The sequence below is a fragment of the Trachypithecus francoisi genome, unplaced genomic scaffold (genome assembly GCF_009764315.1).
Source record: "Trachypithecus francoisi isolate TF-2019V2 unplaced genomic scaffold, Tfra_2.0 Lachesis_group14, whole genome shotgun sequence".
Taxonomy (NCBI): domain Eukaryota; kingdom Metazoa; phylum Chordata; class Mammalia; order Primates; family Cercopithecidae; genus Trachypithecus; species Trachypithecus francoisi.
The window spans coordinates 19,253,698-19,279,447 of record NW_022681459.1 but is presented as its reverse complement, the minus strand read 5'-3'; the positions used below and the strand labels follow the sequence as shown (position 1 = coordinate 19,279,447).

The 25,750-nt window shown below is 46.7% G+C and overlaps 1 long non-coding RNA gene across 1 annotated transcript in view; it reads left to right on the top strand.

Moving 5' to 3' along the window:
• Window positions 1-25,750, top strand: part of LOC117095691 — a 99,316-nt gene that overhangs the window by 44,087 nt on the left and 29,479 nt on the right. The window lies entirely within an intron of this gene.

Sequence of the window (25,750 nt, the reverse complement as noted above, 5' to 3'; positions counted from 1 at the left end):
GCTCTTTCATTCTTTCTCTCATTCAGTAAATAAACACTCACCCAGCACTCCTAGGAGCCAGCTCTGCTCTGGGAGCTGAGAATACAGCAATGTAATGTACAAAGCAGAGAGGGCTCTGCTCCCACAGAGTCAATGTTTCAGTTGGGTTGAGTGGAGGAGCAAAACATCAATAAAAGAAGCACAGATGTCCATTCAGTATGATACTGGCTATGGGTTTGTCATAAATAGCTCTTATTGAGATATGTTCCATCAATACTTCTTATTGAGAATATTTGGCATGAAGGGATGTTGAATTTTATAGAAGGCTTTTCTGCATCTCTCGAGATAATCATGTGGTTTCTGTCATTGGTTCTGTTTACGTGGTGGATTACATTTATTGATTTGCATACGTTGAACCAGCCTTGGCGCCCAGGGGTAAAGCCGACTTGATCGTGGTGGATAAGTTTTTTGATGTGCTGCTGGATTCAGTTTGCCAGTATTTTATTGATGATTGTGGCATCAATGTTCATCAGGGATATTGGCCTGAAATTTTCTTTGTTGTGTCTCTGCCAGGTTTTGATATCAGGATGATGCTGGCCTCATAAAATGAGTTAGGGAGGAGTCCCTCTTTTTCTGGTTGTTTGGGATAGTTCCAGAAGGAATGGTACCAGCTCCTCTTTGTACCTCTGGCAGAATTTGGCAGTGAATCTGTCTGGTCCTGGGCTTTTTTGGTTGGTAAGCTATTAATTACTCCCTCAGTTTCTTCCTGGATTAGTCTTGGGAGGGTGTATGTGTCAGGAATTTATCCATTTCTTCTAGATTTTCTCGTTTATTTGCCTAGAGGTATTTATAGTATTCTCTGATGTTAGTTTGTATTTCTATGGGATCAGTGGTGATATCCCCTTTATCATTTTTTATTGTGTCTATTTGATTCTTCCCTCTTCTTTATTAGTCTAACTAGTGGGCCATCTATTTTGCTAATCTTTTCAAAAAACAGCTCCTGGATTCATTGATTTTTTAAAGCGTTTTTCGTGTCTCTACCTCCTTCTGTTCTTCTCTGATCTTAGTTATTTCTTGTATTCTGCTAGCTTTTGAATTTGTTCGCTCTTGCTTCTCTAGTTCTTTTAATTGTGATGTTAGGGTGTCGATTCTGGATCTTTTCCACTTTCTCATGTGGGCATTTAGTGCTATGAATTTCCCTCTTAACACTGTGTTCCAGAGATTCTAATAGGTCGTCTCTTTGTTCTCGTTGATTTCAAAGAACTTCTTTATTTTTTCCCTAATTTCATTATTTACCCAGTAGTCATTCAGGAGCAGATTGTTTAATTTCCATGCAGTTGTGCAATTTTGAGTGAGTTTCTTCATCCTGAGTTATAATTTGATTGCACTGTGGTCTGAGAGACTATTATGATTTCCGTTCTTTTGCATTTGCTGAGAAGTGTTTTACTTCCAATTATGTGGTTGATTTTAGAATACACGCTATGTGGCACTGAGAAGAATGTATATTCTGTTGATTTGGGGTGGAGAATTCTGCAGATGTCTATTAGGTCAGCTTGGTCCCGAGCTAAGTTCAAGTCCAGAATATCCTTGTTAATTTTCTGTCTCGTTGATCTGTCTAATATTGACAGTGGGGTGTTAACGTCTCCCACTATTATTGTGTGGGAGTGTAAGTCTTTTTGTATGTCTCTAAGAACTTGTTTTATGAATCTGGGTGCTCCTGTATTGGGTACATATATATTTAAGACAGCTCTTCTTGTTGCATTCGTCCCTTTACCTTTGAAAACTGGCACAAGACAAGGATGCCCTCTCGCCCGAGCCCTGCTATTCATTTTCCCTGGCACACAGCCCCTCATGCTCAGGTGTGGACTGCTACATCTCGGTTCCCAGCCTCCCCGTGAAATCAACCCTTTCTCCTGATGTTGTCATTGGGCGGGTTCAGGTTCTTGACTTCGCTGCTTAAGAGATTTTGAGAGCGAGTCAAAAGTGAAAGTAAGTAGTTTATTGCAAAGTGAAAAGCACCCTCTGATAGCTGGGTCAGAGTGGGCTGCTCCAGATAATGAGACAGCGCCCACTGACACCAGGGAAGCTCCCTTTACGGGAGTCTTACACGATTATTCATGAAGGGGTGGGAATGGGCATTGTTGTTAAGCATGCTGTGGGAGGTCTCCTGGATGCCCATGCACTAGTGCTGTGCACACTAGCACATACATCCCATGTCTCATTAGCATCTTAAATCTCTACCCAGGGGTGTGTGTTTTAGCATTAAAATGAGCATGGTTCCGCTTAAGGACATTGGTCATGAACTTGTGCACCTGCACGGGCTGGGGGATTTTCCCTTTTGCCCCTGCTCCTCTCTGCTCCAGGATGTTCTAACCATGAGCCCCAGATGCAGTTTGTGCTCTGTCACGTGGTTTGTTCTCTCCATCAATTTGGTAAGTTTCCTGTTTCTTTCCAAAGAAGGCTATGACCACCCTCTCCAACGTACCTCCCGACCCTCTGTCTTCCAGCTGCCCTAGTCACTAGGAGAGCAAAGCCTTTCCTCTAAACCCAACTGGATGCATCTCCCATACTCCAGAGTCCTTGCCCTGTGGGCCTACAAACTCCAACCAGACACCAGGGAGATCTGGTCACTTTCCCACTCCTGTTGCCCAGTGACAGGCCCAGAATTTGTATAGAGGAAAGTCTTGGGGGCAACATCTCATTGGAATCAGGCCTTGAAGCCATTGATTCGCTATGATGGAGAAAATGTTGGTGGTTCATATCAAAGAAAGCTGGGGGAAGGGTGAAGACGGGTGCTAAGCCCCTTCCCAAGCTGCCCTTGGTGCTGTTATTGTGCGCTCTGCTACCCACCACCCCTAGACCAGGAGAAACTTAGGGCTGTGATGCCACATCACTTTGGAAACCCCAGCTCCTAACTCAGGCCAGGCTCCCAGTAAGCAAAGACATGAAGGATGAATGGATCTCAGAATTGCATTGGCGTCCAGGCAAATGTGAAGAGAAGGAAATTGTCCTCATATTCACGCACTTCCTTGTATTCCAAACTATAGTCCATCTTAAAGCTCTGAGATTCATTGCCATAGACGCCAACTCTAGCCCCTGCGGCCCACTAGGTATCGCTGAATTCTCAGAAGACATTTTATGTCACATAAATCTACTGCATGCGCAAAAGCACTTCAATCACTCCCATTCCAGCTAGACAGGAATTGTTCTCAAGCCACTCATATCTTCTGCCACAGAGCATCTTTTCTGAAGCTTTCTTTATAAAATAAGATTTAAACTCTCCTGTGTCTTTGGGGTGTATGTGTAGGGGGAGAATGGGAAGGCACACGAGAAATGGTCTTGGATAAGATGTGATTTGACCAGGAATAAGTATTCATTCAGTGATGAAGCATCACGTGTCAGAGGGTCAGGGACATTTTGCTGAGTTATTTCAGTATGCATTCAGCCTCTCTGAGCTAAGACTAAATTTGCAGGACAGATCCAGTGAAAAGCCCAGAGTAAAGTGCAGACTCTCAAAATGTGAGCGGGACACATTTAGCTTCTTTATGAAGGCTATTGCTGAAGCTCGATCATGTCAAGCAATCAGTTTTGAATTATCCACTTTAATCCAATTAAATAAACTTCTGTAGCTTGCAAGATACCCTGTTAGGTACTAGGGAGGGATGCTGAAGTCCCTGCCCTTGAAGGACTCATAACTGGGTTGAGAGTCAGATGCTCCATAGCAAGCTCTAATGCAAGACAGATTAAGCAAAAAAAGGGCACCCCTCGAAATTACTAGAAGCATACAGATGACCCAGGTGGACTTCATGGAGGTGGTGGCACTTGAGCTGACCTCTGAAAGAAGGTGAGATCATGCTCAGGTGAAGGTGTGGTGGAGAACACTGCAGATAGAACCAGCCTGTGAAGTAAGGACCCATGCTGATGGATGTTCCATTGTGAAGGTGCAAGATGCGCGGGTCAATTGTTTGGGGAAGGAGGGTGGAAAAGAAAAGCATCATCAGGTGATGTTCAGGGGACATCTGCAAAAGGGCAGGCATGGGTGGCCGAAAGGGGTCCAGCAATTCTTGTGTGTCATGTGGACCCTGGAGAAGATGAGAGAGAATGCTGGTCCCCCATCCTCCAAGGTGGCTGTAACAGCCTTCAGCATCTTACATCTGTGCTCACTTTCTTTTCTCTATTCCTTAACCTAACAGAGGGCCCCTCCTTTATCTTCCCAAGCCCATTTAGCATCTGATGTGCAGATTGTAATAAGAAAAACCCAGAATCATATAGAAAAACCTTCCCCAAACTAGGAGGGAGCCAAGAGACCACAGAATGACTCAGACACGTCCAGCTTACATGTGAGGCTCTCCTGGATGGCAGCAGAATAGCTTTAGAGATCTGCACTGCCTCTCATCCTTAAGCTAATTTTCTGGATTTTTGCCTACTGTGTGTATAATGGGGCTGTTTTCCTTGATGGATTCTGAGATACACTACAGGATGTTTGCGTTATCAGGGACGTCTACTCGTTGGCTGCGCATCATGGCTTTAGCTCATCACTTGGCCTTCAGGGTTCAGGCAGTGGACATACACCTTAAGTAACCTGGTGGGGGGATTGCCACACTGCACAGACAAGCATGGGGTAACCTGGCTGTTGGCTTTGCCCAGTACTAGCTTGGTGACATTAGGAACGTATTTTCTCTGTCTGAGTCAACTTCCTCGTGTGTCTGTCAGTGAAGGCAATACCTGCTTCCTGGGACTGTTGTGAGTGTTAAATGAAGTAATGCACATAAGGGGACAAATAGTATAGACACAATAAATGGTGGCTACCATTATATCAGCCCACACACACACCAGCCACAGGCAGAACAACCTAACACACAACCGACCAGACATCACTCAACAGCTCTATGTCAATGCAAGCGTCCACAGTGCTTAATCCAAGCACTTGAAGCATAACCAGTAGTTTCTTTGTGTGGCCTGGCTGTTATTAATAACAGCCAGTTTATTAATAATGCTGATGTTGGCCTCTGGGCTTTGGCAAACGCTTTTGGTCAAAGCATGAATCGACTGGGCAAGCATCATAAACTGCTCACATGCTGAGGCAGAACCCACTCATCCCTTTATCAGTCTGTTCTTGACACAATGTACTTTACTATGACATTATCAAAAGCAGCCTTAACTTGGCTTTCTCATAGAAAGCAACTCCCCACCTCCAAAAAAGGCAATTTCTGTGACTGCAAAGAGCAGAGTATGTTTTATGGGTGGTACGCAGTGGGTGAAAGAGGGTCAGGAAGACCTAAGCTTGAACATGGTGTGGCAGACACCATTAGCTGAATCATCAGTGGTCATTCCATTTAATTTCCTGCAAAAATAAAAACTAAAAAATGGACTTTGTAGGTAAGTGGGTGAGCATATGAAAACACTGCACCCTAGAGAATGAGTCATGATTGGCCAAGCCTATCTTGCAATCACTTTCCCTTTGGTTAGTGATTGGTCTGGAAGTGAGCACATGGCACCTTGCTGGCCAATGAGAAATAGGATGAGTCTGCTGGGGACTTTCTGGGAATGATACTTCATTCCCAGTCAAGAGTGAGGCTCAGTAAGGACCCCTTTTAGGCACCTACTTTCTGTCTTCTATCCCATCACTTGTGGGACATTCCCAGTCCCATATTGCAAGCTCACAAAGAACAGGGATAATGTCTTAGTCACACTTTTACCTCTCCAGTTCCTGGCTCAGGTAAGATGTTTAAATATTGAATTATCACACAGGTATTTGATACATATTTGTTGTTTGAACAAAATTGCTCTAATAGCAATGGTTCTCAGCCATGGGTGGTTCCCCACCTCCACCACCCCTGGGGACATTTGACAATGTCTGGAGACATTTTTGGTTGTCATGAGTGGTTGGGTGTAGTGGGTGCTACTGGCGTCTAGTAGGTAGAGGCCAGGGATGCAGCTCAACATCTTACAAGGCACACAACAGCTCCACTGCAATGAATGATCAAATCCAGAATGTCAATATGCCAACGTTGAAAATTCCTGCTCCAGACAACCAAATAGGAATGCATTCTCTAGATTCTTTTTGGTAAGGCTGAAATAAATGTTTGAAATTTTTTAAGGGTAGAATTGTAAGACACTAGACCCAGGGTCATCTTAACTGATTAACAAATATACGTGAACTATTCTCTGTCAGTAGGGAAAACCCTGTGTAGTTAGTCTATGCTTCCTCAACACACCAGCAGCATCTCATGGCAAGAAGCTCCAAGGTGATTCTTCAATAAAGAAGTGGGTACAGCTGGGTCCTCCTAACCTCAGGGTCATGTTCTATAGCTTACAGGTGCAGTGAGTCATGGTAGCCACACTTCTGGGCCAAGTAAGGGGGATGTCTACTTAGAGGGACAGTGGGAACTAAAATCTTTCCCTTCATTACTCAGAAGAATGACCTTCTAACCAACAAAGTGCAGCCAGTGAGGAACACGCCTCGTGTGGCCTTTGAGGCAGGGAGGGCCCAGAAGAACACATTGGGGTGACTGTCTCTGGCACAGGCTATGTGGCAGGGCCTCCCACAGGGTTGGACAGTGACTTGGAGGCTGCTTAAAGAAGATCAGAAGATGGCTAGTCTGGTCATGCTGAACAGGATGGAGGCCCAGCCCCCCACCAGTGGACAGAGTCCTCCCTGGGGCCTGAGGATGACGGGTCTGATCGCCTGCCCCTCCCAGGCTCTCACCCCACTCACCTTGTATGGCAGTTTGTTTTCTTTTCACCCCCAGAAAAGCAACCTTTGCTGTTTCTTCTGCCTGATTTCACAGTCTTGGGTCATCAGTGAGCCTCTACCTGGTCCTTCTGGAAAATGCAACCCTGGCCTGTAACAATACAAGCAGAATTCCTCCTGGTAGCATGGTTTCTGTGCGTTGCCTCTCTCCTCTCCCACCGGTTGGCCAGTGCAAGTCTAGCTCACAAGCAGGGTACTTGCACACATCATGAGCATGGTGGGGCTGTCTCTTCTCACGCGTGTTGAATCCTCACTTTTAGTTCCAGGAGCACTTTGGCCAACAAAGATTGTCTCTGGATTGCCATTTTCCTCACTAAGTCTGGGACCTCCCCGGATGAAGATGAGATGAAGGACGAAGTGGGTGCAGGGTTTCTTACCCTGCCCGAGCGGACAGGAAAACTCACACTCCCTCTAGAGAAGGCCCCAGGGGCTCCTGGGCTGTCTGGTGAGTTTCCATTTAGGATTTTAGAAACAGATGCTGGGCTTGGGTAAGAGTCTGGAATAGCCGAGGTCCATCTTAACAGCCTTCACCTCTCCCTGTCTCCTCCCAGATCTGGGGCCCACTGCTTCCATGCTACAGGCACTGCTCCTGTCTGAGACACAGGGGACCTAATAAATGCCTGCAAACTGAGATACCAATGACGTCATGCTACCTTTTCAGGGATTTAAAAAGCAGCAAGAGGCCTCTAAAAATGCTATCCTAGACTCTGCCATGATAGTGGAAACAGTTTTATTCTGGGTCTTGGGAAATGTTCCCTAATTATTCCATTCTCTGGGTTCTCTGTTCATCAAACCCCCAGCTTCCCTTCACCCACCCTAACCTCCCACACACAAAATTGGGAACTCCAACATCTGTAGTGTCAGACAGGCTGAGGCCTTCCTGGTACATCTGGGGGCGGGTGGCGGGGGGAGCAGGGAAACAATTGTTAGGAGTATCTTTCCAACAATTCCACTGCAGCTGCACGTGACACTGAGCAGTGCTTACCCCTGTGAGGAGGAAAGTGCATCAGGGAGAAACCTCTTCGTTCCCTGGGGCCCAGTGGCCACCAGCACCAGCAGCGGCTTTGACCCCATGCTGGAGCCCATCATGTCCAGAAGAGCCAGTTAGTGAAACCTCTGTGGCTATCATCCAAGCACTATAGACCAAAGATACACATGCATGAGTGCACACCCCCCAGGTGGCTAGCACTACAGGCAACACAGCAGAATGGGAAGAAAGGGATAATCTAAATGAGTGACTCGGAAGAACCTCGTGCAATTTAGCAGCTTTCTCTCTCCAGATATTACTCTGGATCACCCACAGAAGGGAGAAGAAGGGGCAAGTTCTCTGTAGCTACAAGGGGCTTAGTTGTATAGCTGATGGAGGGGAGGGTGTTTGGGCTCATGAAGGCCTGGGCTTTCAAAACTCTTTCCCTGGGAATATGGTCCTCTGGATATGCTATGATAAATGGTCATGCCAGTGATTTCCATCTATCCTCCTGCTTTCGGCACTAAGCCCTGCAAGGTGGACCTGACCCACCTAAGCTGCATCACAACCTCCCTCCACTCTGGCTTCCAGTGGTAGGCACCAGCACAGTGAGAGGGAGCAGAGGAGGGATAAGGGAGAGAGCTTCAGATATTTATTTTCCCAGCTCCTTTTCTGTTGAGTTACTTAAAGTTGGCTGTGTCAAGCCAGCAGATGACACAGCCCTGTTCAGATAGCCCTTGCTGTTCTGCTGCCTTCTTTGATTGGGAGTAACCACTTCCTGTCTTTGCCCCTCCAAGAAAGGGGTGTGTACTAGTCCTTTTGCCCTGCTACAAAGAAATACCTGAGGCTGGGTCATTTATAAAGAAAAGAGGTTTATTTGGCTCATGGTTCTGCAGGCTGTAGAGGAAACAGTGCTGGCATCTGCTTCTGGCAAGGGGCTCAGGAAGACTGCAATCACGGTGGAAGGTGAAGGGGAGCCAGTCTGTCTCATGGCGAGAGAGGGAGCAAGAGAGAGGGAGAGGAGGTGCCACACTGTTTTAAACAACCAGATATCTTGTGAACTCATAGAGTGAGAACTCACTTTACCACTGTAAAGACAGCGCCAAGTTACTCATGAGGGATCACCCCCATGACCGAAATACCTTCCAGTAGACTCCACCTCCAACATTGGGGATCACATTTCAGGTGAGATTTGGAGGGAACAAACATCCAAACAGTATCAGGGTGGTAACAGCACTCTGCTCTTGCTGGCCCCTGGGCTTCTGCACTGTCTTTTGTGGTTTCTCTAAACCAGTCCACATATTTGTCAACACATTGTTTTTTGTTTGTTTTTTGTAAACATCCCTCAGTTTGACTATGCCCATGCTGGGGCCCAGATAGAGTGGACCTGGATAGAGTGGGCCCAGATAGAGTGGACCTGGATGGAGTGGACCTAGATAGAGTAGATCTGGGTGAAGTGGACCTGGATGGAGTGGACTCAGATGGAGTGAACCCAGATGGAGTGGATCTGGATGGAGTGGATCTGGATGGAGTGGACCTGGATAGAGTGGACCCAGATAGAGTAGATCTGGGTGAAGTGGACCTGGATGGAGTGGACCTGGATGGAGTGGACTCAGATGGAGTGAACCCAGATGGAGTGGATCTGGATGGAGTGGATCTGGATAAAGTGGATCTGAATGGAGTTCACCTGGATGGAGTGGACCTGGATACAGTGGATCTGGATGGAGCAGACCTGGATGGAGTGGACCCGGATGGAATGGACCTGGATACAGTGGATCTGGATGGAGCAGACCTGGATGGAGTGGACCCGGATGGAGTGGACCTGGATGGAGTGGGCCTGGATGGAGTTCACCTGGATGAAGTGGACCTGGATGAAGTGGACTCAGATGGAGTGGACCGGATGGAGTGAATCCAGATGAAGTGAATCTGGATGGAGTGCACCTGGATGGAGCACACTTGGATGGATTGGACCTAAATGGAGTGGATCTGGATGAAGTGGATCTGAATTGGGGTGCATCTGGATGGAGTGGACCTGGATGGAGTGGACTGGATGGAGTGAATCCGGATGGAGTGCACCTGGATGGAGTGCAACTGGATGGAGTGGATCTGGATGGAGTGGACCTGGATGGAGTGGACCTTGATGAGGTGGGCTCAGGTGGAGTGAATCCGGATGGAGTGAATCTGGTTAGAGTGCACCTGGATGGAGTGCACCTGGATGGAGAGGACCTGGATACAGTGGATCTGGATGGAATGGATCTGGATGGAGTGGATCTGGATGGAGTGCACTCGGATGGAGTGGACCCAGATGGAGTGGACCTGGATACAGTGGATGTGGATGAAGTAGATCTGGATGGAGTGGACCTGGATAGAGTGGACCTGGATGGAGTGGATCTGGATGAAGTGGATCCGGAGGGAGTGGACCTGGATGGAGTGGATCTGGATGGAGTGGGCCCGGATAGAGTGGACCAGATGGAGTGAATCTTGGTGGAGTGCACCTGGATGGAGTGCACCTGGATGGAGTGGATCTGGATGGAGTGGGCCCGGATGGAGTGGACCTGGATAGAGTGCACCTGGATGGAGTGAACTCAGATTCAGTGGATTTGGATGGAGTGGATCTGGATGGAGCGAACCTGGATGGAGTGGATCTGGATGGAGTGGACCTGTATGGTGTAGACCCAGATGGAGTGGACCTTATGGAGTGGACCTGGACGGAGTAGGCCTGGATGGAGTGGACCTGGATGGAGTGGACCTGGATGGAGTGGGTTTGGATGGAGTGGACCTGGATGGAGTGGACCTGGATGGAGTGGATCTGGATGGAATGGGCCTGGATAGAGTGGATCTGGATGGAGTGGACCCGGATGGAGTGGACCTGGATGGAGTGGACGTGGATAGAGTGGATATGGATGGAGTGGACCCGGATGGAGTGGACCTGGATGGAGTGGATCTGGGTGGAGTGGACCTGGATGGAGTGGATCTGAATGGAGTGGACCTGGATGGAGTGGATCTGGATGGAGTGGACCTGGATGGAGTGGATCTGGATGGAGTGGACCTGGATGGAGTGGATCTGGATGGCGTGGACCTGGATGGAGTGGACCTGGATGGAGTGGATCTGAATTGAGTGGACCTGGATGGAGTGGATCTGGATGGAGTGGACCTGGATGGAATAGACCTGGGTGGAATAGACCTGGATGGAGGAAATGAGCTTCCGGGATTCCAGCTGGGTCTACGGAGCCTGGTGTGAACCATCACTGTGATTAAAATAGCATATGATAACTTTCTAGCTCATTTCCTGATACTGAGCTAGCCAACAAGACCTCCTCTCATTCATTCTGGTTTTGCCTCAAGAATTAACAAGCCACACCCATTTCAGAAACTGCCCCAGTGTGTATCCTTTTAACAGGCAAAGGTAGAACTCAGACTTCTTCCACGTGAAGCAGGAATCTTCCGCCCCTTATTCTCTAGTTGTAGAGGAAGGGGAAAGATGTTAAAGAGAGAATGGCAAAGTCCATTAAAATATTACATTTCACTCCTTTGAGAGTATCTTCCTAACAATTCTGTGTCCTTGAAGTTACCACTTCCCCAGAAAACATTGTCTTTCTGTCCTCACTGGGATGGAGGCTCCTAAGAGCAAAGATGTTTGTGTTGTTCATTTCTATGTCTCAAGTGCTTAGTACAGTACCTGGTGCATAGTGGGTGTGGGGTGTGGGGGTGTGTGTGTGTGTGTTTGTGTGTGCTGTGTGGTGTGTATGAGAGAGAGAGGGCAGGGGAGAGAGAGAGAGGAGGAGGAGCAGGAGGAGGAGGAGAGAAACAGACGGGTTGATGAATGGATAGATAGATGATATAGTTGGCCCTTGGATAATGCAGAGGTTAGGAATGCTGACCCTCATGTAGTGGAAAACCCCAGTATAGATTTTGACTCCCCCAAAACTTCTAATAGCCTACTGTTGACTGGAAGCCCTGCTAATAATACAAACAGTTGATTAACACGTACATAACAGTTGTATGTTATATGTATTATATCCTGTATTCGTACGATACATAAACTATTGAAAAGAAAATGTTATTAATACAATCATGAGAAAGAGAAAATATATTTACTATTGATTAAGTGGAAGTGGGGCATCATAAAGGTCTTCATCGTAATTGTCTTCAGGTTATGTGGGCTGAGAAGGAGGAGGAAGAGAAGGGGTTGGTGTTGCTGTCTCGGGGGTGGTAGAGGCAGAAGGAAATGCATGCAGAAGTGGACCTGCACAATTCAAATCATGTCATTCAAGGGTCAACCGTGCATGTAATCAGACCTGTCCCTTAGGCTGAGGGGAGGTTTGAGGTATTTCAGAGCTCTAACGTCTCACAAAATGTGAGAGTCAGAGCAAACCTGAGACATGGAAATCCAAAGGGATGGGGCCAGTGCTGCCAGGGAGACCAGCCTGCTCCATGTGGCCCCTGGTCAGTTATGGGGGTGGCCAGCCTGGGCTGAGAGATGTGAGAAAAGGGAGGTCACTGACCCTGTGGCCAGGCAGCCAGGTTGAGTCGCTTGGCTGGTTCTCAAACTCTGGGTGCATAGCAGACACTTTAGGGAGAGGGTCTTATTTAAAATGTTGACTCCCATGATCCACCTGCAAACAGTCTGAACTGGTCTAGGGTGGGCCCAGGACCTGCATTGAAACAAACAGCCCTGTGTTGTTTGGAAGCAGGTGGTCCCTGGACCATATCTCGAGAAACGTGGCCCTAGAGGACAGAGAAAACTGTTTTTCCAGGTGGGGACCCCAGGAGAAGTGCTCTCCTCCAGGTAGTTGCAAAGAGCTAAGAGGGGTCTGCATGTGAGCCCACCTGGGAAAACCACCCAGCCCTAAGGGCACCTGAAGATGGGCACTGTCACTTGGAGGTATAATCCCAGTACAGCTGTGCAGAGCGATGGGCATGGATGGAAAGGAAGCAGAGTGGCTACACGTTAAGGGAGCGGGGCTCCCTGCTGTCCCAGGATCTCATCAGTGCCTGGCTCGTGGTCAGCTGCTGGCAAGAGTCTGTTAAATGACTGTGGCCCATGAGGAGGGATGACTGATGATTTAGTCAAACCCACATATTTTAATTTGTTTTAGAAATTCTCAGCTTTGACTGCCTCTTGAAACCTCCTGGGGAGTGTTAAAAGTCTTGTTGCTTGAATTCCAACCGTAGAGATTCCAATTTAATTGGTCTGGGGTATGGCCTGGGCATGGTTTTTGTTTTGAAAGCTCCCTCGTGTATCTTATGTGTAGTCAAACTGAGAACCACTGCTTTAGCTGTCGGTGAACTTGTATGTATGAAGTTGGACTGTATAAAGTTGGCCCACAAAAATGGCAATTTTGTATGGTTGCACTTGATACTGCCCTTGACGGGTTGGCTTCGCTTCTCTTTAATTCATTTCTGTGTTCTGTTGTTTAAGTAAAAAACACCTGAAGCCAAACAAAGCCCAGGTGGCTCTGATTTGCAACACTGAACGAGATATATCTGAAGATGAGCTGGTCCCAGCTCAGGCAGGGCAGGGAAACTCTCCCTCCCGGAAGCAATGACCTCTGTCATTAGAGGCTTTGAGATGCCTACTCTTCATTGGGGCCAAACCACAAACCTATTCTGTGCCTGAGAGCAGACAAAAGGTGTCAGTATGAACCTGGTTTCCTAATTCACCTTCTAACGTAGGAAAGCCTTAACTGGATGCATGTACAAAATGCTCTGAAATCCAAGACGGTAAGTGCTCTGCCAAACATTTTCACTTCTTCATTGACAACTGGAAATCTGGCCCCAGTGGGGACCCATGCAAGACAAATAGGAGGAAGGGAAGGGGATGATGGAGAAGGAGAAGTCCCAAAATTAGTCATAAGGGAAACACTAAGCTTTATTCTTTTTCATCCCCTTCCTGTCTGTCTCTTGCTTGGAAAAATGCAGTGTGTGAGCTATCCATCCACAGGACTCTCACTTCTGACACCAACTGCAAGGTTCAAGGGAAGACAGTACCTATCCTGAGGCTCGATAATTCACTAGAAGATCTCACAGAGTTCACTGAAAGCTCTTATCCTCATGGTTATGATTTATTCCGAGAAAAGGATACAGAGTCAGCCAAGAGAAGAGGAGCATAGGGTGAAATCCAAGAGAGTTCCCAGTGTGGAGCTTCCGTTAACCTCTCCCATGGAGCTGACAGTGTCACTCTCCCAGCATGGGCGTGTGACAATATGCACAGACTGTTGCCAACCACGGAGGGTCTCCTGAGCCTTGATGTCTAGAGTCTTGAGTGGGACTCCATCACTTAAACTTGGTTGGTTACCCATGTGGCTGATCTCAGTCTCCAGCCCCTCCAGAAATCAACAAATACCACATGGCCCTAACTCCCACCTTGTATCACATTTTTGGTGTTGCTCAAAACTTCCAGGCAAACAAAGACACACCATGACATGAAATCTCAAGGGCTTAGAGATCATCTCCCAGGAGCCAATAGCAAAGGCCAGATCTCTCTTTGAGCAAGGTTCAAAGTTTTATTACACAGAAGGTGAGATTTCTCTCTCCCTTCAGGAAAGTCTCATCCAGTTCTCTTCACTGAGCCTCACTCATCTGGACATACTCAATTCCTCAGCCTATTTGTATTTTTTAGATCAGATCCCACCTCCAAACCCTAATCTAGGTAAGCCCTGGGTCTTTGGCACCCACCGGTGATGTGGGCAGAGACTGATGCGAACTGCAATGTGTGCGCTCTGTCAAAACCTTCCGTGCAGGTGATGTCTAGATACCTTAAGTATAAGCCAACTCTAATTCACTTTTTTTTTTTGTAAATTTGTCACCTTCACTAAAGTGAAGTTACGACATGAATTTGTCATATTAATTGAGGATATTCAATTCTGCAATAGGAGACAGGAAAACAAATTGGTTGTATAAAACTGAAAAGGTGAAGTACAGAGAATGAGTAAGCAAGTAGCTTGTAAGATGAGCAGAAGCCATAAAAGATGTCAAGTACAGATAATAAGTTAGTGACATGTAAGAGATGTGTGAGTTTTTAAAAAGAATGGAGTAGCAAGAGCAATTCTAGATAGAAAAGGATGGAAAAGGATGGAAAGATCAAGTTATAAGCAAAACAAAATATTATAGGAATTGCTTCTCAGCGTTTTGGCTAAGATCAAGAGTAGTAAGTTATTAGAGGAGAAGACGTACTTATCCTAAGAGACTTGACATGGCCTTCGAGGAAAAATAGGAGTGGGGTGGAGGGAATCTAGCCCTGGGGAAAGAAAGTGAGAGGGGTAGGGGCAGGACTTGAGAACAGTGCTCCCCACCTAGCTTCACCTCTTCCCCTTCATCCCCTACTATGCACTTCTCCTCTTTCCCTTAATAATTCTCCATAATTCTTTATTTTTTATTTTTTTTATTTTTTTATTTTTATTATACTTCAAGTTCTAGGGTACATGTGCATAACGTGCAGGTTTGTTACATATGTATACTTGTGCCATGTTGGTGTGCTGCACCCATCAACTCGTCAGCACCCATCAATTCATCATTTATATCATGTATAACTCCCCAATGCAATCCCCCCCCCCATAATAGGCCCCAGTGTGTGATGTTCCCCTTCCCGAGTCCAAGTGATCTCATTGTTCAGTTCCCACCTATGAGTGAGAACATGCGGTGTTTGGTTTTCTGTTCTTGTGATAGTTTGCTAAGAATGATGATTTCCAGCTGCATCCATGTCCCTACAAAGGACGCAAACTCATCCTTTTTTATGGCTGCATAGTATTCCATGGTGTATATGTGCCACATTTTCTTAATCCAGTCTGTCACAGATGGACATTTGGGTTGATTCCAAGTCTTTGCTATTGTGAATAGTGCCACAATAAACATACGTGTGCATGTGTCTTTGTAGTAGAATAATTTATAATCCTTTGGGTATATACCCAGTAGTGGGATGGCTGGGTCATATGGTACATCTAGTTCTAGATCCTTGAGGAATTGCCATACTGTTTTCCATAATGGTTGAACTAGTTTACAATCCCACCAACAGTGTAAAAGTGTTCCTATTTCTTCACATCGTCTCCAACACCTGTTGATTCCTGATTTTTTAATGATTGCCATTCTAACTGGTGTGAGATGGTATCTCATTGTGGTTTTGATTTGCATTTCTCTGATGGCGAGTGATGATGAGCATTTTTTCATGTGTCTGTTGGCTGTATGAATGTCTTCTTTTGAGAAATGTCTGTTCATATCCTTTGCCCACTTTTTGATGGGGTTGTTTGTTTTTTTCTTGTATATTTGTTTGAGTTCTTTGTAGATTCTGGATATTAGCCCTTTGTCAGATGAGTAGATTGCAAAAATTTTCTCCCATTCTGTAGGTTGCCTGTTCACTCTGATGGTAGTTTCCCTTGCTCTTCCCAGGTGAGGCGATGCCTCGCCCTGCTTTAGCTCTCGCTGGTCCGGCTGCAGCAGCTGACCAGCACCGATTGTCTGGCACTCCCCAGTGAGATGACCCCAGTACCTCAGTTGAAAATGCAGAAATCACCAGTCTTCTGTGTCGCTCGCGCTGGGAGTTGGAGACTGGAGCTGTTCCTATTCGGCCATCTTGCTCCGCCCCCAATTCTCCATAATTCTAAAATGATTCTAGGAGAGAGTTAAGAAAACAGATGTGGGTCGAAGGCTCTGGAAGAATTGCAAATGGCTAAAAAACATAAGGTGTTCAACCTTGCCAGGCACAGTGGCTCACTCCTGTAATCCCAACACTTTGAGAGACCGAGGCCAGTGGGTCACCTAAGGTCAGGAGTTTGAGACCAGCCTGGCCAACATGGTGAAATCCTGTCTCTAGTTAAAATACAAAATTTAGCTGGGTATAGTGGCAGACACCTGTAATCCCAGCTACTTGGGAGGCTGAGGCAGGAGAACTGCTTGAAACTGGAAGGCGGAGGTTGCAGTGAGCCAAGATCGTGCCATTGCACTCCAGCCTAGGGGACAAGAGCGAGACTTCATCTCAAAAAAAAAAGATGTTCAACCTCACAAAGTAACTCCAGAAATAGGAATGAAAAACAATGTGATTCCTTGGGAAAAACAATGGAAGGATATGGTTTTCACTCTTACCAAATAAGGTAACTTTAAGCCTGTAACTCACTGGCTATGCCTCAAGATGTAAATGATTCTGATTTTGGGTTTTTTTTCTTAAATGATAGTGAAATAATATTATACCAACAAAAGTTGCAGGTATTTGGGAGTTTAATAAAAGCATGGTAGCTGGAATCTATTGAAATCATAACTCAAGGCAGTTTTGTGAGACGACAGTGCTTTCTCTCATTGGTCATTTGGAGATTTCATTTGGTGAAATCAAAGCTGACAACAGCATTGAATTTTATAGGAGAAAATTATCCAGTCCCTGTGTTGCTCAGACTCTCCCGCACTCTACTGGCCCGTGCAGCCCTGAGCCTGAGTCAGAATAGTAGAACTAATAAGCTGTCAAAACCTAGGTACCTTCCTTGTTAGCAGCTCTTCCTCTGTCCCTGTTCACAGAAAATTGGGATTTGTAGGTACAGCAAAGAGGCTGGATATCCTCTGAAATGACAGCTTAGCATTGTCTAAGAACAGGAATATGCAAGATGAAATGTTCACATGTCCCTTTCAGCCTTCATTTGTTGAAGGACAGATTTTATTCTGTATGCTGGAATGAATTTCCTGTTCCCCTTTTTTCTCAACTTCCTCTGATTCCACAAAAAAAGAGGAAGTGGTTAAGAAATGAAGCTTTTGCGTTGCAGAAATGCCATAAGGCATTGTTCTTGTGTTTTGGTCTATCCACATCCTACCTTCCAAAGTGGCAGCTCTATAAAATATCAGGGTTCCAGGATGAGGGAAGGCCAGCACCCTGCCCCCACCGCCAGGGAATCAGGCCAATTGCTTGGAAAGTTTTGCAGTAGTTCTGAATGGTGAAAAGTGGAAGATTACTGCATTGTGATCATTAAGGATTCTCCAACCATGTTCGGGGCAGAATTAGTGCAGGAAGGTTTGGTAGGATTTCGTTGGCCACCAGCATCGTGACCATCAGGGCAGTTCACCAAAACATTTAAATCAAAGAGCAAGACGATGTGAAACAAATACTGGCAAAACCTCCTACCTTGGTCTTCTTTTATAAACTGGTCTAACTTGTTATAGTGATACATTTGGCCTCAAGCCTTTGAAACTAACAAGCCGCGGTTTGTGGCCAGCAGGGAGGACTGCAAATACAGGCCTTGCCTTAAAATTCCCGGTTGTGTCTGCCCAGGAGCTGTTGGCACCACATGGACAGGGCGGGCCGGGTGCCAAAGCGGCCTGCCTGTTCCCGGATGAAGATTATGATGTCCGTGCAGCTGCCTTTCATTCACAGCTTCCCTGAGCGGTGCCAAAGTGAATTCCTCCCGGAATATCCCCAGCAGTCACAATGAAGGGGGGTAATGCCCAGGATGCCCCCATCATTCTCACTCCTGGCACAGGCTTGCTGTCATCAGATGCCAAAGGGAGAGGTCAGGCAGCAGAACAGCATGAGAGGCCCTGGAAACCCCCTAAGCTTATTCACAACAGTGCCGGTCTCATCTGTTGCAGCCAAGGCGAGGGTCCCACATCATCTATGTGAGCACAGAGGCATGAACCTGATGCCAAGGGCAGGATGATCACTCAGAAAGGCTCCTTCTAGGCTTCTGTGACTTGATAGTGTGTCTATGACCCACCTTCATGGAGACTTCAGCGCTAAAACTGGGAAAGGCCTGGGCAAACTGGGATGCGGTTATCACCCTGCCTAGGAGACCCCATGCCCTGTATCTCCCTATAAAGCCTCAGGTGGGAACCCTGCAAGCCCATATTTCACTCTGGGAAGACCAGCATGCTGTGCATTGGCTCCAGGGAACACCACACAGTGCCGGGCACTTCCAACTCTATGTCCCTTGCAGGCGAAGCAGCTCCATTAGCAGGTGTCTGAAGAAGATCGCAGATAAGAGGAGGTAGAATGAAAGCACACAGAAGCTGGGGGATGCACACACAAAATGGGTAAAAGGGATCCCTGAAGGTCTGGGCAGAGCACCAGGAGTGTCCTGGGATGCTCTTACCCTCCCATTGGACAGATGAGCAAAGTGAGGTACAGGGACATTAAGTAACTTGCCCAACATTAAAGAGCTTTGGTTTGGACACCTTGATTTGGAACTTCTGGCCACCAGAACTGTGGGAGAATAAAATGCGTTGTTCTAGGCCACCCTGCTAATGGTACTTTATTACAGCAGCCACTGAAAACTCAGGCAGGAGGGATCTGTGATGATGGACTTGGAGGCGTGATTGTAACGATTGTTTCACTGAACAGATACAGCAGGGCAGCTGCTGGGGGTCGAGGTCAAGCACAGTCACTACTAGAGCAACTCTGCAATCAGCCATGGTTAGCTGAAACCTCATTCTCTAAGCAAACCCCAAATGACTGTTTTCCCTTTTGAACCTCAAGAACACACGCTAGAAATCAGTGTTCCCTGTCAGCCAGCCTCCTATGGTGAGATTTCCAGGTCTGGTGGCTTATTGCACCAATAAGCTAATAAGGAGATTGGCAATGCCAAACACACATCAGGGAGCCTCTGTCTTCCCACTGTGCACCTCTGTTCCAGGTCGCTAGGCTTGAGAAGTCACCCAGAACACAGGAAACCCAGTGACCTGCCGGACTCGCTCCAGGGAGAGGGAAACTGGGTGTCTTGGAAACTCCTCCCTGCTCCTTCAAGTTCACTCACAGCAGGGAAGCCAGGGCCCCTTGAGTCCCTAGAGTTGTCAAATTCACAGAGACAGAAAGTAGAACGGGAGTCGCCAAGGCCTGTGGGGAGAGGGAATGTAGAGTTGTGTAATTGGCACAGAGTCTCCATTTTGGAAGATAGAAAAAAGGTCTGGAGATGGATGCTGGTGATGGCAGCATAACACTGTGAATGGTTTTTTTGTTGTTGTTTTTGTTTTATTTTATTTTATTTTATTTTATTTGAGATGGAGCCTCACTCTATCTCCCAGACTGGGGTGTAGTGACTCAATCTCGGCTCGCTACAACCTCCGCCTCCCGGGTTCAAGCTATTCTCTTGCCTCAGTCTCCTAAGTAGCTGTGACTGCAGGCACCTGCCACCACGCCTGGCTAATTTCTGTATTTTCAGTAGAGACGGGGTTTCGCCATGTTGACCAGGTTGGTCTTGAACTCCTGACCTCAGGTGATCCACCTGCCTTAGCCTCCCAAAGCTCTGAGATTACAGGAATGAGTCACTGCACTTGGCCTGAATGTTCTTAACACCACTGAGCTGTGCATTTCAACATCTTTAAAATGGTCAATTTTGTGTTATTTGTATTTTACCACAGTTTTAAAAATAAAAAAATTTAAAAATGTTATCGCTGTGGAACGTGGGGAAGAGTACAGAGGAATCTTCTGTACTCCTTTTGCCACTTATATATGGATCTAAAATTATTTCAAAATAAATTTTTAAAAAATGAACAAACCATAGAAAAGGGTAACACACGCATTTCTAAATGTATAGAACAAAAATTGTAAGAGGACACACCAAATTTAGGTCATGGGATTTGGTGGTAACTCTTTTTGTTTTTTCCTGCTCTTCTGGGCTTGTTAACTATCACAATTAGGGTGAAAAAAACTTTTAGGAATCTCTTGCTACTCTTCCAGTAACACACAGAAATGTGATTCTCTTTTTGACATTCAAGGACCACAATGAAGTCACAACTTGAGATCTTCACAATGCCCAGCATGTTATGGATGCAAAAAAAATTTTTTTTTTTTTTTTTTTTTTGAGACGGAGTCTCGCTCTGTCACCCGGACTGGAGTGCAGTGGCCAGATCTCAGCTCACTGCAAGCTCCGCCTCCCGGGTTTACGCCATTCTCCTGCCTCAGCCTCCCGAGTAGCTGGGACTACAGGCGCCCGCCACCTCGCCCGGCTAGTTTTTGTATTTTTAGTAGAGACGGGGTTTCACCGTGTTAGCCAGGATGGTCTCGATCTCCTGACCTCGTGATCCGCCCGTCTCAGCCTCCCAAAGTGCTGGGATTACAGGCTTGAGCCACCGCGCCCGGCCTGATGCAAATAAATTTTTGTTGAAGAAATTGTAATCACTATTCCCATTACAGTCATGCTGAGATGAAAACCAGACAGACCAACGGCTAGTAAAGGAAACAAAAGGCATCAGTCCCAGCCAATGTTATATCCTGGGCCGGAAAGAATGTCATTGCCATGAACAGACTAGTGGCCTTCGCCACTGGCAGTCAGGAAGCTTTTCTATAAAGTTTATCATAACATTGGGGTTCTGGTATCTTTCATCAGATCCTCGGTCCCTTTCCACACTCCCACCCCCAAGCCATCCCACCCCAAAAATTGCACAGAAAAGTTTTCTCTAGAGTCACTATGGGAAAGTTGGAACAAAATTTCTCACCTCCCAGCTAGCTGGTTGTTTTGGATTGAACTGTTATCTCCCTTAAATCGATATATTGAGGTGAGAATGAGACCTTATTGGAAGATAGGGTTCTGTTATAGACCGAATGTTCGTGTCCCCCCAAATTTATATGTTGAAACCCTAGCCCCCAAGGTGACGGTATTAGGAGGTAGAACCTTAGGGCTAAATTTGGTCATGAGAATGGAGGCTCCATGATGAGATTCGTGCCCCTATTAGAAAAGGAAGACATCAGAGCTCTCTCTTTCTCTGCCGTGTGAGGACACAGGGAGACAGGAGAGAGGAACCTCCCTGGAACTCAGCCATGCCAGCACCCTGACCTTGGACTTCGCAACCTTCAGAACTGCGAGAAATAGATGTCTGCTGTTTAAGCCACCCAGACTATGGTTTTTTGTTATCATAGCCCAAGCAAAATAAGACAGGGTCTTGAGAGAGATAATCAAGACGAAGTCATCAGTGTGGTCCCTAATTCAATATGACTGGTATTCTTTTTTATTTATTTTTTATTTTTTAATTTTTGAGATGGAGTTTTGCTCTTGTTGCCCAGGCTGGAATGCAATGGTACAATCTCGGCTCACCACAGCCTCCACCTCCCAGGTTCAAGCGATTCTCCTGCCTCAGCCTCCTCAGTAGCTGGGATTACAGGCATGTGCCACCACGCCCAGCTACTTTTGTATTTTTGGTAGAGACTGAGTTTCTCCATGTGGGTCAGGCTGGTCTCAAACTCCCGGCCTCAGGTGATCCACCTGCCTCGGCCTCACAAAGTGCTGGGATTACCAGTGTGAGCCACCGTGCCTGGCCCCCTGGTGTTCTGATAAAAGGAGAAGTTTGGACACAAAGACAGACATCCATAGAGAGAAGACAAAGTGAAGACAGAGAGAGAAGTCATCTACAAGGCAAGGAACACCTGAGGCTACGAGCAGTGAGGGGAGACGCCTAGAGCAGATTCTCCCTTGCAGCCCTCAGAAGGAACCAACCATGCCACACCTTGATTTTGGACTTCCAGCCTCCAGAGGTGTGCGATGATGAATTTCTGTTATTTAAGCTGCCCAGCTTGGGGGTAATTTGTTGCTGCAATCCTGGCAAGCTCACCTTCATTGCATCTCCCAAGCTGACTACCTTCCTGAAAAACCCCCTTCAGGAGGCTGAAGGGGAGGCTCCATGCCTTTGAATTTGGCCCTTCTTAGTTTAAAGTCTCTTTCTCAAACCCAAATCTGAAATTGTCATTTTTCCATTTGCACCTCAAAGATACAAATGTCTCATCTGTGCTCCTCCAGCCCTTTGTCTTGTTATTTTCAGGTCTGGTGCATTCCTTACCAAAACAAATGGGCTCCTAACACCAACATCTCCATCCCCTAAAGCTACCCCACTATAGCTTACAGTGGGGACCACAGGACCTGATGACCTTCAGGCCCCAAGGGGCCTGCCACACTAGAAGGCTGAAAGGCACAAGGTTCTGTGGCCCTGTGGGGACCTTTCTAAACAGTCATTTCCATGACCTTGCATGGCTCTCAGTCAGGGCATAGGGGTACTAAGTTCCCACCCTGGGAGGCAGGGACAGTGGCCCCAACCCTGCAGTCTGTGGCTTGGCCTAGAATTAAGGAAATCCACAGCCCATACACCACAATAGAGGAAGTGGTTGGTGGGTCCAAGTGGGATCATGAGCTCCAACTCTGTGTAGTTTAGCAACATGAGAAATCTAGGATGCTAACATCTTCAAACGTCAAACTCCCCCTGCATCGCAGAAGAAGGACCCTTAGCCTCCTCTGCCCGGATTCTGCAGGGACACCCTGCCTGGGCACACCCCTGACCCTGCTGCTTCTCTGGCCTTCCTGGGAGGTGGGTGAGGGCAAACTAACAACTTGCTCTTTCCTCTCTCAACTGACTAGATTCTTTAGCAATCTCAGCACAGGAGTCTGGCCACAGATCAGATCTCAAAACTGAGGTGATCACCATTCATTTTCATCATTCCACAAATGCTTGCTGAGCACCTGTTATATTCCAGGCACAGCTAGAACTGAGAATATATGATGAAAAAGACATTATTCCTATGCTCATAGAGCACATATTTGAGGGTGGAAGGAGCAAGGTGGATGCAGAAATAGATAACACTAACATAACGTAGTAAGAAAAATGATCAGGATGCACACAAATAGTTATGGGAGAATCAGAGACGGGCAGTATAGCTGGCTGAATAATGGTCCCAAAAGATATCCACATTCCAATCCCTGGAACCTGTGAATATTTTGCCTTACATGGCAAAAGGAACTTTGAGAATGTGATTAAATTAAGCATCTTGCCAAGGGCAGATTATCTTGGATTATCCGGGAGGGGCCAATCGAATCACAAAGGTCCTTATAAGAGGGAGGAAAGGAGCAGGACTAGAGTCAGAAAAAAGAGGTGTGATAAGGAATGAGAGATCAGAGTCATGCACTCTGAGGGGGCAACAAGCCAAGGAACAGAGGCAGCTGTGAAAGGCTGGAAAAGTCAAGGAGACAGATTCTCACATAAGACCCTCCTAAGAAACCCACCCTAACAAAACCTCAATTTCAGCCCCATAATGCACATTTCAGACTTCTGGCCTCCAGAAATGTAAGAGAATAAACTTGTGTTGTTTTAATACATTACGTTTGGGGTTACTTGTCACAGCAGCAACAGGAAACTAATACAGGCAATACATCAATCTAGTAAAGACGAGATTCTAGATGTGGGAACTCCTGAGAGACTCTTACAAAACGGGCAGGAGTAGGCGAGCGGGGCCCTCAGAGAAGACAGCAGATGCACAGGAAGGTGCATCCTGAGCATGGCTAAAGCACAAAGTTGCAGGCAAAAAATAGTAAAAGTTGAGCTTGGAGGGTGAGCAGGGGTCACGCTGCACTGGGCCCCATATTCTTGCTAAGGAGTGAGGACATTAGCTGAGAGTTATTCCAGAGGCACCAAAGATGTTAAGCTTTAACGTTTAATGTCAAACGTTAAGGATTGACATGGTCAAAGTTTAATATTGGTTAAGAGCAGTGGCCAGCTGGACAAGGGATAGATTTGAGAAAGCCCATCAGATGGTTGCTGTGATAGGCTTGGCCAGAGGCAACAAAGGCCTGTGTGATGCCTATTGAAGAGGGGGACAAGCTTCAGTGAGGATGGGACAGAGAAAACTCTAGAGGCTCTTTGAATGTGGGAACCAAGGGAGAAGTGAACTTAGCACAGTGGCCAGGATTCTGGCTTGGGGGCCTCTGGGAGATACAGATAGAGGCCATAGGCATGGGAGCAGATTTAGAGTCAAAACAGGTGAAATGGGGCCAGGCACGGTGGCTCACTCCTGTAATCCCAGCACTTTGGGAGGCTGAGGCAGGAGAATTGCTTGAACCCGGGAGGCGGAGGTTGTAGTGAGCCAAGATTGCACCACTGCACTCCAGCCTAAGGAATAAGAGTGAAACTCCATCTCAAAAAACAAACAACAGGTGGAAATGGGTAAGTTCAGCTTTGCACATGTTGACTTTGAGGTTCCTATGAGATACCTGGGAGACTTCCAACCAGAAATTGGACACTCATATCCGAAGTTCCAGGGGATGTAGATGTTCTTGACTCTTTGGCTTGGGAATAGGAGTTGAAATGCTTGAAAAGCTATGAGTAAGAAGGCTGTGGATGGAAGATGGAGACCGCAACAGTCAGAATACTTGAAAGAGGAAATCTCCAGGAATTGTTGGAAAGGTGGGAGGAGAATCACAGAGCTGGGATAATAGAGTGTTTCTAGAAGGAGCGTGTGTTAGTCTGCTCGGGCTGCCATAGCAAATACGAGGCTGGGTGCCTTCCACGAGGCATTGATTTTCTCACAGTTCTGGAGGCTGGAAGTCTGTGATCCAGGAATTGGCAGGTTCAGTTTCTCCCGAGGCCTCTCCTTGGCTTCCAGATGTTCGCCTTCTTGCTGTGTCCTCATGTGGCCTTTCCTCTGTGCACGCATCCCTGGCCTCTCTCTCTCTCTCTCTCTCTCTCTCTCTCTCTCTCTCCCTTCCCACCCCCACCTCCTTAGAGGGACATCAGTCCTATTGGATTAGAGCCCTGCCTTTATGATCTGATTTAATTTTAATTATCTCCTTAAAGATCCTATCTCCAAATACAGTCACATGGGAGGTCAACGCTTCAACACATGAATTGGGGTGGGTGGCGGGGGAAACACAGTTTCGACCATGACAGAGAGAGAGCCCAGTGAAATAGATGAAAAACGTCCATTACATTTTGCCACAAGGGAGCTCCTGGTGAAGCTAGAGAGCAATTTCAATGAGGCAGTGGGAGAAGAATCCAGAATGCGGGGGAGCAAGATGCACTGAACAACGTTTAAATATGGGAGCAGCAATTTCTATTTCAGTCAGTTTTGATTTCAGCATTTTCATTAAATTTGGGTAAGTTGGGATAAGAAGGGAAAGAGAGAAGAGATCCACACTGGAACTGTGTGGGATTGATCTAGGGCAGTACTGGCGTGCTTTACTGTCACTGAAGGGGGCTCTATGGAATAGAGTTTGACGGGGAATTTGTGGGGGTGTCTCCTAGCTGAGTGACATGCAGTCCTTCTAAGGACAGCACAGACATTTGTAGCTCTACACCGTGAATATCTGTCCAGCCAATGAAATGGA